Raw genomic sequence first — 12,236 nt, 5'->3', positions numbered from 1 at the left:
GTGTTCAAGAAATTCAAAGCTTTTGTTGAATTGCAAAGTGGATTTAGTTTGAAAAAGCTAAGGAGTGATAGAGGTGGTGAATATACCTCACATGAATTTCAAGACTTCTGTGCAAGTGTGGGAATGGAGAGGCAACTAACCATTGCCTACTCTCCTCAGCAAAATGGAGTTGCTGAGAGGAGAAATAGAACATTTTGTGAGATGGCAAGATCCATGATGACAGAGAAAGAAATTCCAGTGATCTTTTGTACAGAAGCTGTAAGTACAGCTATGTATCTCCAAAATAGGTGTTTTACAACATCTGTGTCAAGCAAAACACCATTTGAAGCATTCACAGGTAGAAAACCAGGAATCAAGCATTTGAAAGTTTTCAGTTGCATTTGTTACACTCATGTTCCATCACCCTTGAGGCAGAAATATGGAAGCTGTGAAAAGGGTTATAGGGTGTATGATGTGCAATCTAAGAAAATTGTGCTCTCAAGAAGTGTGATTTTCAGTGAGGATAAGTCTTGGAATTGGGAAAGAAATCATGTGGAATCTGTCCCAATACCATTCAACCTTGAAGGAAATGAAGTATAAGGTGAAACAATGAAGAACAACCTGATGCACCTCAGTTTGATGATGGTGGAAGCTCTCATCTAAACTCCACAGTTGGTGAGTTAGTTGAGAATGTTAGTGGTAATGGCAGTCAAAACTCCACACCTAGTTCCACTCCAGTCAAATTAAAAACTCTGGTAGATATATATGCAAGGTGTCATAGGTGCATTATAGAACCAGAGAATTATCAAGAAGCAGCTGGTGATTTAGCTTGGCAAAAAGCTATGAATGCAGAGTTGGAGATGGTAGAGAAGAATAATACTTGGGAATTGGTTGAGAGACCGGCTGATAAACCTGTTATAGGTGTGAAATGGGTGTTTAAGACTAAGCTTAACTTGGATGGAACTGTTCAAAAACACAAAGCTAGGCTTGTAGCAAAAGGGTATGCACAGAAACCCGGGATTGACTACAATGAAACATTTGCACCAGTGGCAAGGTTACATACAATTAGAACTCTTATTGCACTTGCAGCACAAAAGGGTTGGAAACTATTCCAGTTGGACGTCAAATCAGCATTCCTAAATGGTATGCTTGATGAAGAAGTGTATGTCGAACATCCTGAAGGTTTTTAGTCAAAGAATGCAAGCCACAAGGTCTACAAGCTAAGGAAGGCTTTATACGGACTTAAACAGGCTCCTAGAGCCTGGTACAGTGAGATTGATGCATATCTCTCCATGTGCAAGTTCAAAAGAAGCACAAGTGAAGCCACTCTATACACAAGGTCTGATAGTGAAGAAGACTTGATTATTGTCTCAATCTATGTTGATGACATTGTTTATACTGGTGGCAGTGAGAGGATGCTTACTGAGTTCAAAAGAGAAATGATGCAGAGATATGAGATGTCGGATCTTGGACTTCTCCATCATTTTTTGGGCATGGGAATACTACAAACTGATCAAGGAGTATTTATTCATCAAAGCAAGTATGCCAAATCCTTGCTTATGAAGTTCGGGCTTGAAGACTGCAAACCAATCTCAATTCCTTTGCCTACTGGTGAGAAACTAAAAAAGGTGGATGCGAGTGAGTTAGCTAATGAAGGGCTCTACAGAAAAAAAGTAGGAAGCCTACTATATTTAACTGCAACTAGACCTGATCTAATGTATGCTGCTACCTTGCTATCAAGGTATATGAATAGTCCTATAAAAAGGCATATGGGAGTTGCAAGAAGGGTTCTAAGATATGTGCAAGGGACTCTTAGCTATGGCATTGAATATGTGAGAAATCAGTCAGCAACTCTTGTTGGATTCTGTGATGCAGATTGGGCAGGCAGTGAGGATGATAGCAGAAGCACTTATAGCTATGCAATTAGTTTTGGAAGTGGAGCATTCTCTTGGGCTTCTGTGAAAAAAAAACACAGTGGCACTATCAACAGTAGAAGCTAAGTATGTCTCAGCATCTGAGGCAACAGCACAGGTCATTTGGTTAAGATTTGTTCTTGATGACTTTGGTGAAATGCAAACTGAGGCAACACCCTTGTTCTGTGATAATATGTCAGCAATTTCGATGGCCAAGAATCCAATTTTTCATCAAAGAACTAGACACATAAACAGAAGGTATCATTTCATAAGAGAAGCTCTGTAAGGAGATGTGATCAACATGCAATTCTGCAGAAATGAGGAACAGCTCACAGATATTTTTACTAAAGCACTACCCAAAGACAGATTCAAGCATCTAAGGTCTAAACTTGGAGTTAAGCCAGTAAGCAGCTTAGGAGAAGCTGTTGAGAATTAAGTTACTTACTGAGCTCAATACAAACTGCATATGACAATCCTGCAAATTAGTGCTCAGAAGAATGAAGAAATGAAGAACTTTCCTTTCTAGGAAATAGCCGTTAGCTGCTCTATTCTATTTTGGGATAATTCCCACAGCTGTCTTTTTTTTTTTGTCTTTTTCAGCTGTACTGTGATAACCGATTCTAGCCTAGGTGTAAGGATCATAGCCTCCAATGATTATGTATGGCTGGAGATGAGTCCTTGCTATCTAAGAGTTAGGGTCTGAGCTATTTTGGCAATATGTGTCATGTATTTGAGTATGTGTTTGTGTTCATTTGCATAGTGAGAAATATACTAATCACTCTTCATTCTCTCTGTTTTTTCTCTTCTCTATATACAGTTTTTCATAAACGATTCTATCCTTGCTCAAATAACAAAAAACCTCAAACAATAGTCACAGATTCAACAAACCCTTGGTTGGCCCTGTTTGGCGGGCTAGACTAGATGGGATGTTTCCATTTAAAATGGATATGGATCCTAACCATTGTTTGGTGGACTTAAATGTATCTCAAACTGGATATGAGCCTTCGGATCCATGTCCCAAATAACTAGGGTTATGAAACCCAACCCCAGATATGGGTTTATAGTGAAACCCTCTATCATCGTCTCTCTCCTTCCCATCCATCTCGTTGCCTTCTTCTCTCTCTCTCTCTCTCTCTCTCTCTCTCTCTCTCTCTCCTTCCTTTATCTTCTGTCCAATCTCATTGGTCTCTCTCTATTCCACCATCATCGACCCATCGCGGGAGTCATCGCCTCCGCTGTATGCTCTCTCTTGCAAGGCATCGCCGGAGCAATCTAAAGATTGAAGAAATCTCAGTCGTTTATCATGTTGACTGACCTAGTACCTATGTATAAATCCACTTCGAAAACAAAATCAAACAAAGCCCAACAGCCGCAGGAATCAGAGAAAACAGAGACGAAGAAGGAAAACAACTGGCAACAGATTATATATATTTTTTCTTTTCTTTTTTCTAAACTTGATATGAGTTTGATTTTCTATTTTTTTTTCTGTTTTTTAAATCTTCATATGAGTTTGATTTTCTGTTTTTTTCTTTTAATCTTGATATGAGTTTGATTTTCGGTTTGATTATTGATGTTATGAGTTCTCTTCTTGATTTGTTTAGGATTTTGCATATGAATTTTGAATTGTTAATAAAAAAAATAAAATAAAAATCTGATTCATTAAATAAATAAAAGTTATTTCAGTCTGTTGTTTGGTGCAAAAATGAACAGGGTTGGACTCAAAGCCTAGCCAGTCCAAGCCAGCCCACCAAACAGGGCCGTACTGTACAAGCCTAGGAGTTGTTTGGCACGGTGGACTGTCATGGACTAAACTAAATTCTGAGACTGTTTCGGATTAACTCAAATTGGCCTAAGCTAGATTAAGTAGTTACCTACGTTTGGTGTTGCATCGGACTAAGAAACTGGATTGCAAAAATAGTAAAGACTTATGTTTGGTACTGTGCCGAACTAAAAAATAATTCTTATAATATTAAAATTTAATTGGGGTTTTTGACCTAAAAGATAAATAAATGCTACAAAGAAACCCAATTCAAAGATTTATAACAATATCTGGCGAAAAAAAAGAAGAAGAAGATTTAAAACAATAATAAAAAGAAAACAAATATTTTTTTTTTAATGAAGAATAAAATTATGATATTTGTTTTTTGCCTTCTCAAGATTAATCTTAGTTGGTCGAAATATTGTTAAAGGAGCTAAGCTCACTCTATATAATTCTAGGTTTTTCAGGGACCAAGTAAAACAATAATTAAAAATATATATTAGTCATGATCTCTTGGACCACAGGGGTCCAAGAAATTTGTGGTCACTCACCGTTGGATGTAAATTCAACAGTTCACTCACTCTTGCACTCATTTTAATAAACTTTTTTATACCATTAGATTAATATCCAACGGTGGGTGACCACAATTTCTTGGACTCCTGTGGTCCAAGAAATCGGGATTGTATATATATATATATATGTATAATTTTTGTATATTTGACTTTTGACTTCAAACTGAAAAATATAATTTGACAAGGTAAAAATTGTTTGCGATAAAGAAAGTATCACATCATAAATTATTAAACTTGTTTCAATATCAAAAAAATATCAAACATTTGTAAATTACTATAGTTTGACAATATCAAAAAAATTATTGTAATATTTAAATTTAATTAAGGATTTTTATCTTAAAAAATAAATGCTGCAAAAAAAAAAACCCCATTCAAAGATCTAAAACAATAATTAAAAGAAAACAAATAAAATTCTGATATTTTTTAAAGAGAGGCGTCAGACTCATGTGTTCTATTTAGCGAGCGTGCTATTTAGCTAACTGCTTTTCAGGCTCACTGTATTAGACGAGTGAGTGAGGCCTTTTTTTTTTTTTACTATTGGACTATATAATCTCATTTAAGTTAGTCCCCTTTCTTACCAAACAAGGGTTTCGAGTGCTATTTAACCCAATCTAGTCCAGTAAGGCGTACCAAACATGGACTTTACTTGGGCATGCAGTATTTGAGAGAGAGTGGGTTTAGCTTCTCCTAAGAGCTATGAATTTTATTTTATTGTTTTTGTTACCTAATAGCTATGAACGTGGACAAACTGAAAGTGAACAGTAAACTCAAACAAAATGTGAGGTGCAAGAGCGGGCAAGGACTTTGAACATTAATTGGGTCTTTGGGCATAAAAGCTTGTTGCAGTAGGCATTAATAGATGGACTCAATCGCAAGCCTACGCTAGCCTCAGCCTACGTGGACTCGACTACACCCTATAGTCATTTTTTTTAAGGGAGCTGTAGTAATATACTTAAAATAGGGGCTGAAATTATATAAAAATTTTAAATAAAAAAAAAAAAAAACCCTACATGGAATGTACTTTAGAAACATACCCAAAAACCATTTACTACATATGAAATTAGTATTGAAGTTCTTATAAATTACATCTCTGCCATTGATTAACTTAAAACAAGCCCAACACAAAATTCCCAAAAAAAACTCAAAACAAGCACAACAAACCCATCCCATATATTTTTGAAAAAAACCCAAACTTAAAAATAAATAAAAAATAAAAAATCATGAAAACCAAGGGCCTATCCCCACGACCCTTCATTCTCCATCAAACCTCCGCAAACCATGTCATAGAAATACATTGTTAATACCACGTCATAAAAGTACATTGCTAATATCATGTCATAAAATACATTACTAATTCCATGTCATAAAAGTATATTGTTAATAACATGTCATAGAAGTACATTGTTAATACCATGTCATAAAAGTACATTATTAATATCATGCCATAGAAGTACATTGTCAATACAATTTCATAGAAAACATTGTTACTACCATTTCATACAAAAAAACTCAAAAAAACCCAAAAAAGCCTAGCAAGACATCTGATATCCTTTGTAGCCACCTCCAATTGTCCACAGTTTCACCAGATACAATCTCAAAGGCAAAAGAAAATACTTCTACAAGGAGAAAAAAAAAAGTACACTGTTAATACTATGTCACAGAAGTACACTGTTAATATTATGTCATAGAACTATCTTCCTAGTAAAAATCAAATTTTGCATATCATAAACTTCTAGTGCACATCTATATATAGAGGAAAATATAGAGCATGCTTTGTTACTGAAAATCTGTTAATACTATGTCATAGAAGTACATTGTTAGTACTATGTCATATAAAGCAACTCAATTGCAGGGTATGAATAGTATAACAGCTATTCATTCCACTTACTGGAAGTTAACAACTGTTCATACCACTTACAGATAACAAATTGTATACTACAAATCAACTTACCAACCTGTTGCAATTTACAAGAGTCATATATTAGACTCACAACCAACCAAAAAGCCAAAATTGGCTTGTTGCAAATGCCACATCAAGGCACAGAGCAATGAATAAATTCAGTCACACGGAACATATAGAATGAGTTCAAAATGATAATTTATATCTTTACCAAAATAACAGAAGACCAAAATGAAATCAAAGCCTGACCATTAAATTCAGCTACAATTCCATTGCAAACTTGTAAGGCAAACACAAACAGAAAACACAACAATTCATACAATAAACACTAGAAAATATTGAAATGAGAAATCATCATAAGAATAAACAGTGAAAATACGTACATCAGTGGCGTTACAACATCAAAATTGCATAGAGATGTAAATCAAAACAAAATCAACTGAAGTTAAATTATCATTCAATAAGATGTTGAACAATACACCACAAACCAAAACAAAAAACAAGTAGCAGAGCATCTCATAGATAATTGACGAAGCTTACTATTAGTGTCAGGCTTAAGTTCATGGTTGACAAGGTGCTGCATCATATTGTCCCTTGGCTTTCTTCATCTTCCATAAACTAAGAGCATAAGACACAATTAGTTCACACAGCTGTATTAAATAGATATGCAATTAAAGCAAATGACATTATTTATGTTGTCTCCAAATGGAAGTACCTTGAGAGGGGGCACGAGAATAAGAGGCATGTATTCTCAGCTTCCAATTGCTCTCTTGTATTTTTAATATATATTATATTTCGAGAAATTAAATATTTTGTTACATATTTAGTTTATAACTTATATATATAATTGTTTTGGTACGCGTTATATTTTTAGATTTTCTTATTAGTTATTAAAAAATAGTAGTAATATTTTAAATAAGTATACGTATTGCTTTTAACAACTTTATCTCTTAGTTTCTTGCTGACCAAGTTCAACGGCCTAGATATTTTTTTAGAAATTTAGTTATATACCCAATCTTAGACATGGTTTTATAAAGAAACCCTACACCGTTTAAAAACTATAAACACACCCAAAAAAAATCCAAAAATTGACAGCTATCAATTTTTTTTAATTTAATAGTTGTTTTTTAGTTTATTTGTGTGTGTTAAATACCTATATTGTCCTTGTACTATGGATTTAAGAGAGGAAAATCAGATCTGCCCAGATCTGCCATAAAACCAAATATTTCCATGTCTGCCAAAAAACCAAATCTGCTAAAAAAACCAAATCTGCCAAAAAATCAAATCATATTTATTTTCTCCTTTCTCGCTGGTGTTTTCTCTGGTGTTGGAGCAAGAGGAGCTTCCATTGAAGCTCAGTCTCAGGTCCAACTATATTATTCATCTTTAATCTACAATTTTCAATATTTCACCTTCAATTTCTTGTTCTAAAATCGTGCTTCTATTGATTTTTTCTTTTTTCGGATTGTTCAAGACCTTGAAAAAACCTCGATCAGATGCTTTTAGCTCTACTCCTCATCTTCGAGCTCTACTCCTCTTTCGCCACATCATTGTCGTTGTTATCGTCGTCGCCGTCGTCGTCGTCGTTTGGTTTGTACTTGAGATTTTTGATCTTTTGCTTCAATTATGTGTTTCTCTTCGGATTTTAGTTGATTTTCGAAATGTATTTGAAGCTTTGATGATCGATTCAACTTTTGTTACTATTTCAGTTATGAATCTCATTTTTGTTTAACAATGTACTTCTGTGATAGGGTATTAACAATGTACTTCTATGACAGAGTCTTAACAATATACTTCTATGACATAATAGTATTAACAATCTGGGCTCAGCTTGTTTTGAGTTGGTCTGGTTTGTTCTTTCTTCATCTTTTCTTTGGTGGACATGTATTAGAAATAGCAACATGATAAACATTAATCAACATGACAGTAAACTAGCAGTGTTATTACCCTATACTAGAACATTACAGGGGTAAACATGCATTAGAAATAGGATGTCATAGGAAATAGCAGTGCTATTACCCTAGACTAGAACATTATAGGGGTAGATATGCATTAGAAATAGAATATCATAGGAAACGAGCAGTGTTATTACCCTAGACTGGAACATTACAAGAGTAAACATGCATTAGAGATAGGATGTCATATGAAACTAGTATTGTTATTACCCTAAACTAGAACATTACAACCATTAATCAGCATGACAATAAACTAGCAATATTATTACCCTAGATTGGAACATCAGCCATTAATCAACATGACAATAAACTAGCAATGTTATTACCTTAGACTGAAACATTACATGGGTAGACATGCATTAGAAATAGGATATCATAGGAAACTAGCAGTGTTATTACCCTACACTGGAACAGTACAGGGGTAAACATGCATTAGAAATAGGATGTTATAGGAAATTAGCAGTGTTATTACTCTACACTGGAACATTACAACCATTAATCAACATGACATAGCAGTGTTATTACCCTAAACTGGAACATTACAACAATTAATCAACATGACAATAAAGGTGTAGAACATTACAATGATTAATTAACATGACACGTTAATGAAACTACGGTTTTCAAGACCTTTTGTTTGTAATGAATTGTTTGGGTTTTTTTATAAAATTGGGTTGGGCTTGTTTTGGGTGCTATTTAAGTTTTTTGTGTTGGTCTTCTTTTTTAAATTGATCAATGGCAGTCATGTAATTTAGAAGAACTTAAACACTAATTTTTTATGTAGTAAATGAGTTTTGGGTGTGTTTCTAAAGTGCAATCCATGTGGGGTTTTTTTATAATTTCAGCCCCTATTTTGGGTATATTAGTGAAGCTCCCATATTTTTTTTACAAACGCACTTTAGACTCCAAGTGTCATTCTACTGAGGTGACTAAGCTTTATTTAACATGAGGTGTTGGCAATTTGATGATAGCTATCCTAATCTTGGAGAACAAGTTCCCACGTGGTCATCACCTCCCCACCAATTAGAACAAATTGAATCCTCCTGAGTATTACTATAAATAGGACATTTCCTTTGTTTTTGAAAGCATTTAACCTTGCATGAAAGTTCATGCAAAGAGAGAAAAAAGTAGATGGAGAGAAAATAGTGAGGAAATTCTTGGAGGTATAGGACTTAGTTTGTGTTTTCTTAATTTGGAGCTAGCTTTGGAAACAAGGTAGGGGTTTTTGGGTGACCTTTTATAAAGATTGATCTAATTAAATTTTGTGAGCTCTATATATTATGTGTGCTCACTACTACAAAAAAGCAAAAAGACGACGGTAAATCACCGTCGTGTATTTGGTTTTTCAATGGTCGTGGAATCCACCGTCATCTTTTCCCTCATAAACCACGACGCTAAATAACCGTCGTTGTTAAACAATACAACGTCATCAAAAAATACAAAACGACGTCTTTGTACTGCAAAAAGATCTAAAAAAAGCAATCGAGGATGATAATAGACGACCAATTCTCTAAAAAGACCGTCGTTAAAAAGGGAAAATATGACACATATTAAGAGAACAAGGCCGCAAGATAGACATACAACGACGACAATAAAAATACGCCGACGTTAAATATAATTTTCACGACAATAAAAAATATGACGTCTTTAAATACATTAGAAGACGACGTTATTGATACCTACTACGTCGCACATATAAACACAACCGTCGTACAATTAATTTTCCACTTCGATTTTTCGATAAAAGATGACGTGGAAATAGTTGTCAGTGTCATTATTTACGACGTATGTGTTTCTATAGTAGACGTTGAAAAACTAAACAACGTCAGTTACAAATATATGAGAGTCGTATTAAAAAATTTATACGTCCTATTTTCAGAAACAAACAACGACCATAAATATTAGACGTTGTTAAATACAACAACGTCGGAAAACAATAAAAACAGACGTGTTTAGTCTGCTAAAGTTCTACAACGTCTCTTATTTACAAAAAACCGTCGTGAAATAAATTTTCCACTTCGATTTTTCTAAAAAAGATGACGTGGAAATAGTTGTCAGTGTCATTATTTACGACGTATACATTTATATAGTCGACGTTGTATTTATATGTATTCATTACTCACGACGCACTTAATAATATAGACGACGTTGAACGTCTAAACAACGTCGGTTCCAAATAAATGAGAGCCGTATTACAGAACATATAGACGGCGTAGATTATGATGGGAGCCGTATTACAAATAACGTCGTTTAATTGTTATTAGACGGCGGTTATAATGAATTTCCGTCGGAATTAATTTCGTTCCTCTTCGTTTATAAAAGAACTTGCGACGTGGAAAATGTATGATGACGTCGTATTTTTTAACGTTCAGATTACATATCTCGTTTTTTAGACGTCGGTATTATGGGATTGGAGTCGTGTTATTTTGAATTACATGGCGGTTCTTTATCCTTCACCGACGTGATATCCTGAATAATTGCTTCACAATAGCGTCGTGGTTCTTCATTGTTACATTGCTTTAAGACGTCGGTAAATATGCTGAATAACTGATTCACAATAACGTCGTGTTTTATTTGAACGTAGAAAGTGAAGAAATCACATTACAATATTTTACAAAATTAATGTCATACACTGCCAATTACATAAGCATCATTCAATCCATATATCTTCACACCCATCTCGAATATTTTGACCGCCTAACTCACCTACCAGTTCATCAAATGTGTCAACATTTGGCATCCCTCTAGTAAATGGCTCACACTCAATTATCACATCACCTAATACTTCATCACCAATAACATCATTATATTCTCTACTAGGCATTGATAACACTACCGACCAACCACGATGCATCGGGTCGTCAACAAAAAATATTTGTTTGACTTGAGAAGCCAAAACAATTTTACTCAAATCTACAAGGGTAAATCCAAGTTCGTCGACTACAAGACCAGAACTATCTATCCAATCACACCTAAAGACTGGGATTGTAAACTTTTGGTAGTCAAGGTCCCAAATTTCTTGAATGACACCATAGAAACCCATATTTGAGAGAATTGGGTTTTTATCCTTGGCACTAGCAACTTGCATGGTATGTGCAAGTAAATAAACTCCACTATTTTGAGTTGTCCGCACATCATCTTGTGCCTTGATATTGAATTTAATACCTTTAATAAGATAGCTCCTATATAATGGCACTGACATGTTTGGACCAGCTGCTAGCCACCTTAAATTTTCTGATACGCCATGATTGTCTTCCTCAAGTTCACTTTGAACCTGCAAATTAATCATATCTTAATTCATCCTAACATATAAATAAGAAGAAAATTAAAAGAGAAATACGTTATTCAACAACATATACCTTGAAGCGTAGCCATTGAATGAAAGTGCTATTGTGCTTATCCTGCAGCCACTTTGTTCTCTTTCTAAATTTTGGATAAGCAGTCTTGATGTGGATCATATGTTGCCTACATGACACGAAAAATTCAAGCATTACGGTCCCAAATATATAAGATAAACATAAGAAATAATTTTAAATGGAAACTTAAAGAATAAAACTCATACGTACTCGATATAAGGTAGGACTTCCTCCGTATTCTCCAAGACATATAGATGTGCTTGATTCAACAGGTCCTGATCAACTACGCTCACTGTGCAACCTGATAATGGCTTTGAAACTCCCATCTTTTGGCTTGAAGGCACTCCAACTGTACTAACATCAGATAAATGCTGAGTACAAAACTCTACCGCTTCTTCAGCTATATACCGCTCAGCAATGCAACCTTCGGGACGAGTACGATTCTGAACATACCCCTTCAGCACTTTCATATATCTTTCAAACGGATACATCCACCTAAAATATACTGGCCCACATAGACGAACTTCTCTGACAAGATGTACTACTAGATGAACCATGATATCAAAGAATGAAGGGGGAAAGTACTTCTGAAGCAAACACAGAGTAACTACTACATCTTCTTCCAACTTATCTAGCTTGGAAACATCAACAGTCTTTGCACATATAGCATTGAAGAAGAAGCACAAACGAGTTATTGCATACCTTGCAGGCTTCTCTAAAACAGAACGAATTGCCACAGGGAGCAATTGTTGCATTAAGGTATGACAATCATGTGATTTAAGGCCAAGAAGTCTTGAATCTT

The 12,236-nt window shown here is 34.7% G+C and overlaps 1 long non-coding RNA gene across 1 annotated transcript; it reads left to right on the top strand.

Annotated features, from left to right (window-relative positions):
• Positions 7,122-7,831, top strand: LOC109949913. The gene is made up of 2 exons (XR_002272236.1): positions 7,122-7,488; positions 7,598-7,831. It is a non-coding gene; the product is annotated as an uncharacterized LOC109949913 (long non-coding RNA).

The sequence above is a fragment of the Prunus persica genome, chromosome G6 (genome assembly GCF_000346465.2).
Source record: "Prunus persica cultivar Lovell chromosome G6, Prunus_persica_NCBIv2, whole genome shotgun sequence".
NCBI lineage: Eukaryota > Viridiplantae > Streptophyta > Magnoliopsida > Rosales > Rosaceae > Prunus > Prunus persica.
The sequence above is the reverse complement of the archived record's forward strand: the minus strand, read 5'-3'. Positions and strand labels throughout refer to the sequence as shown.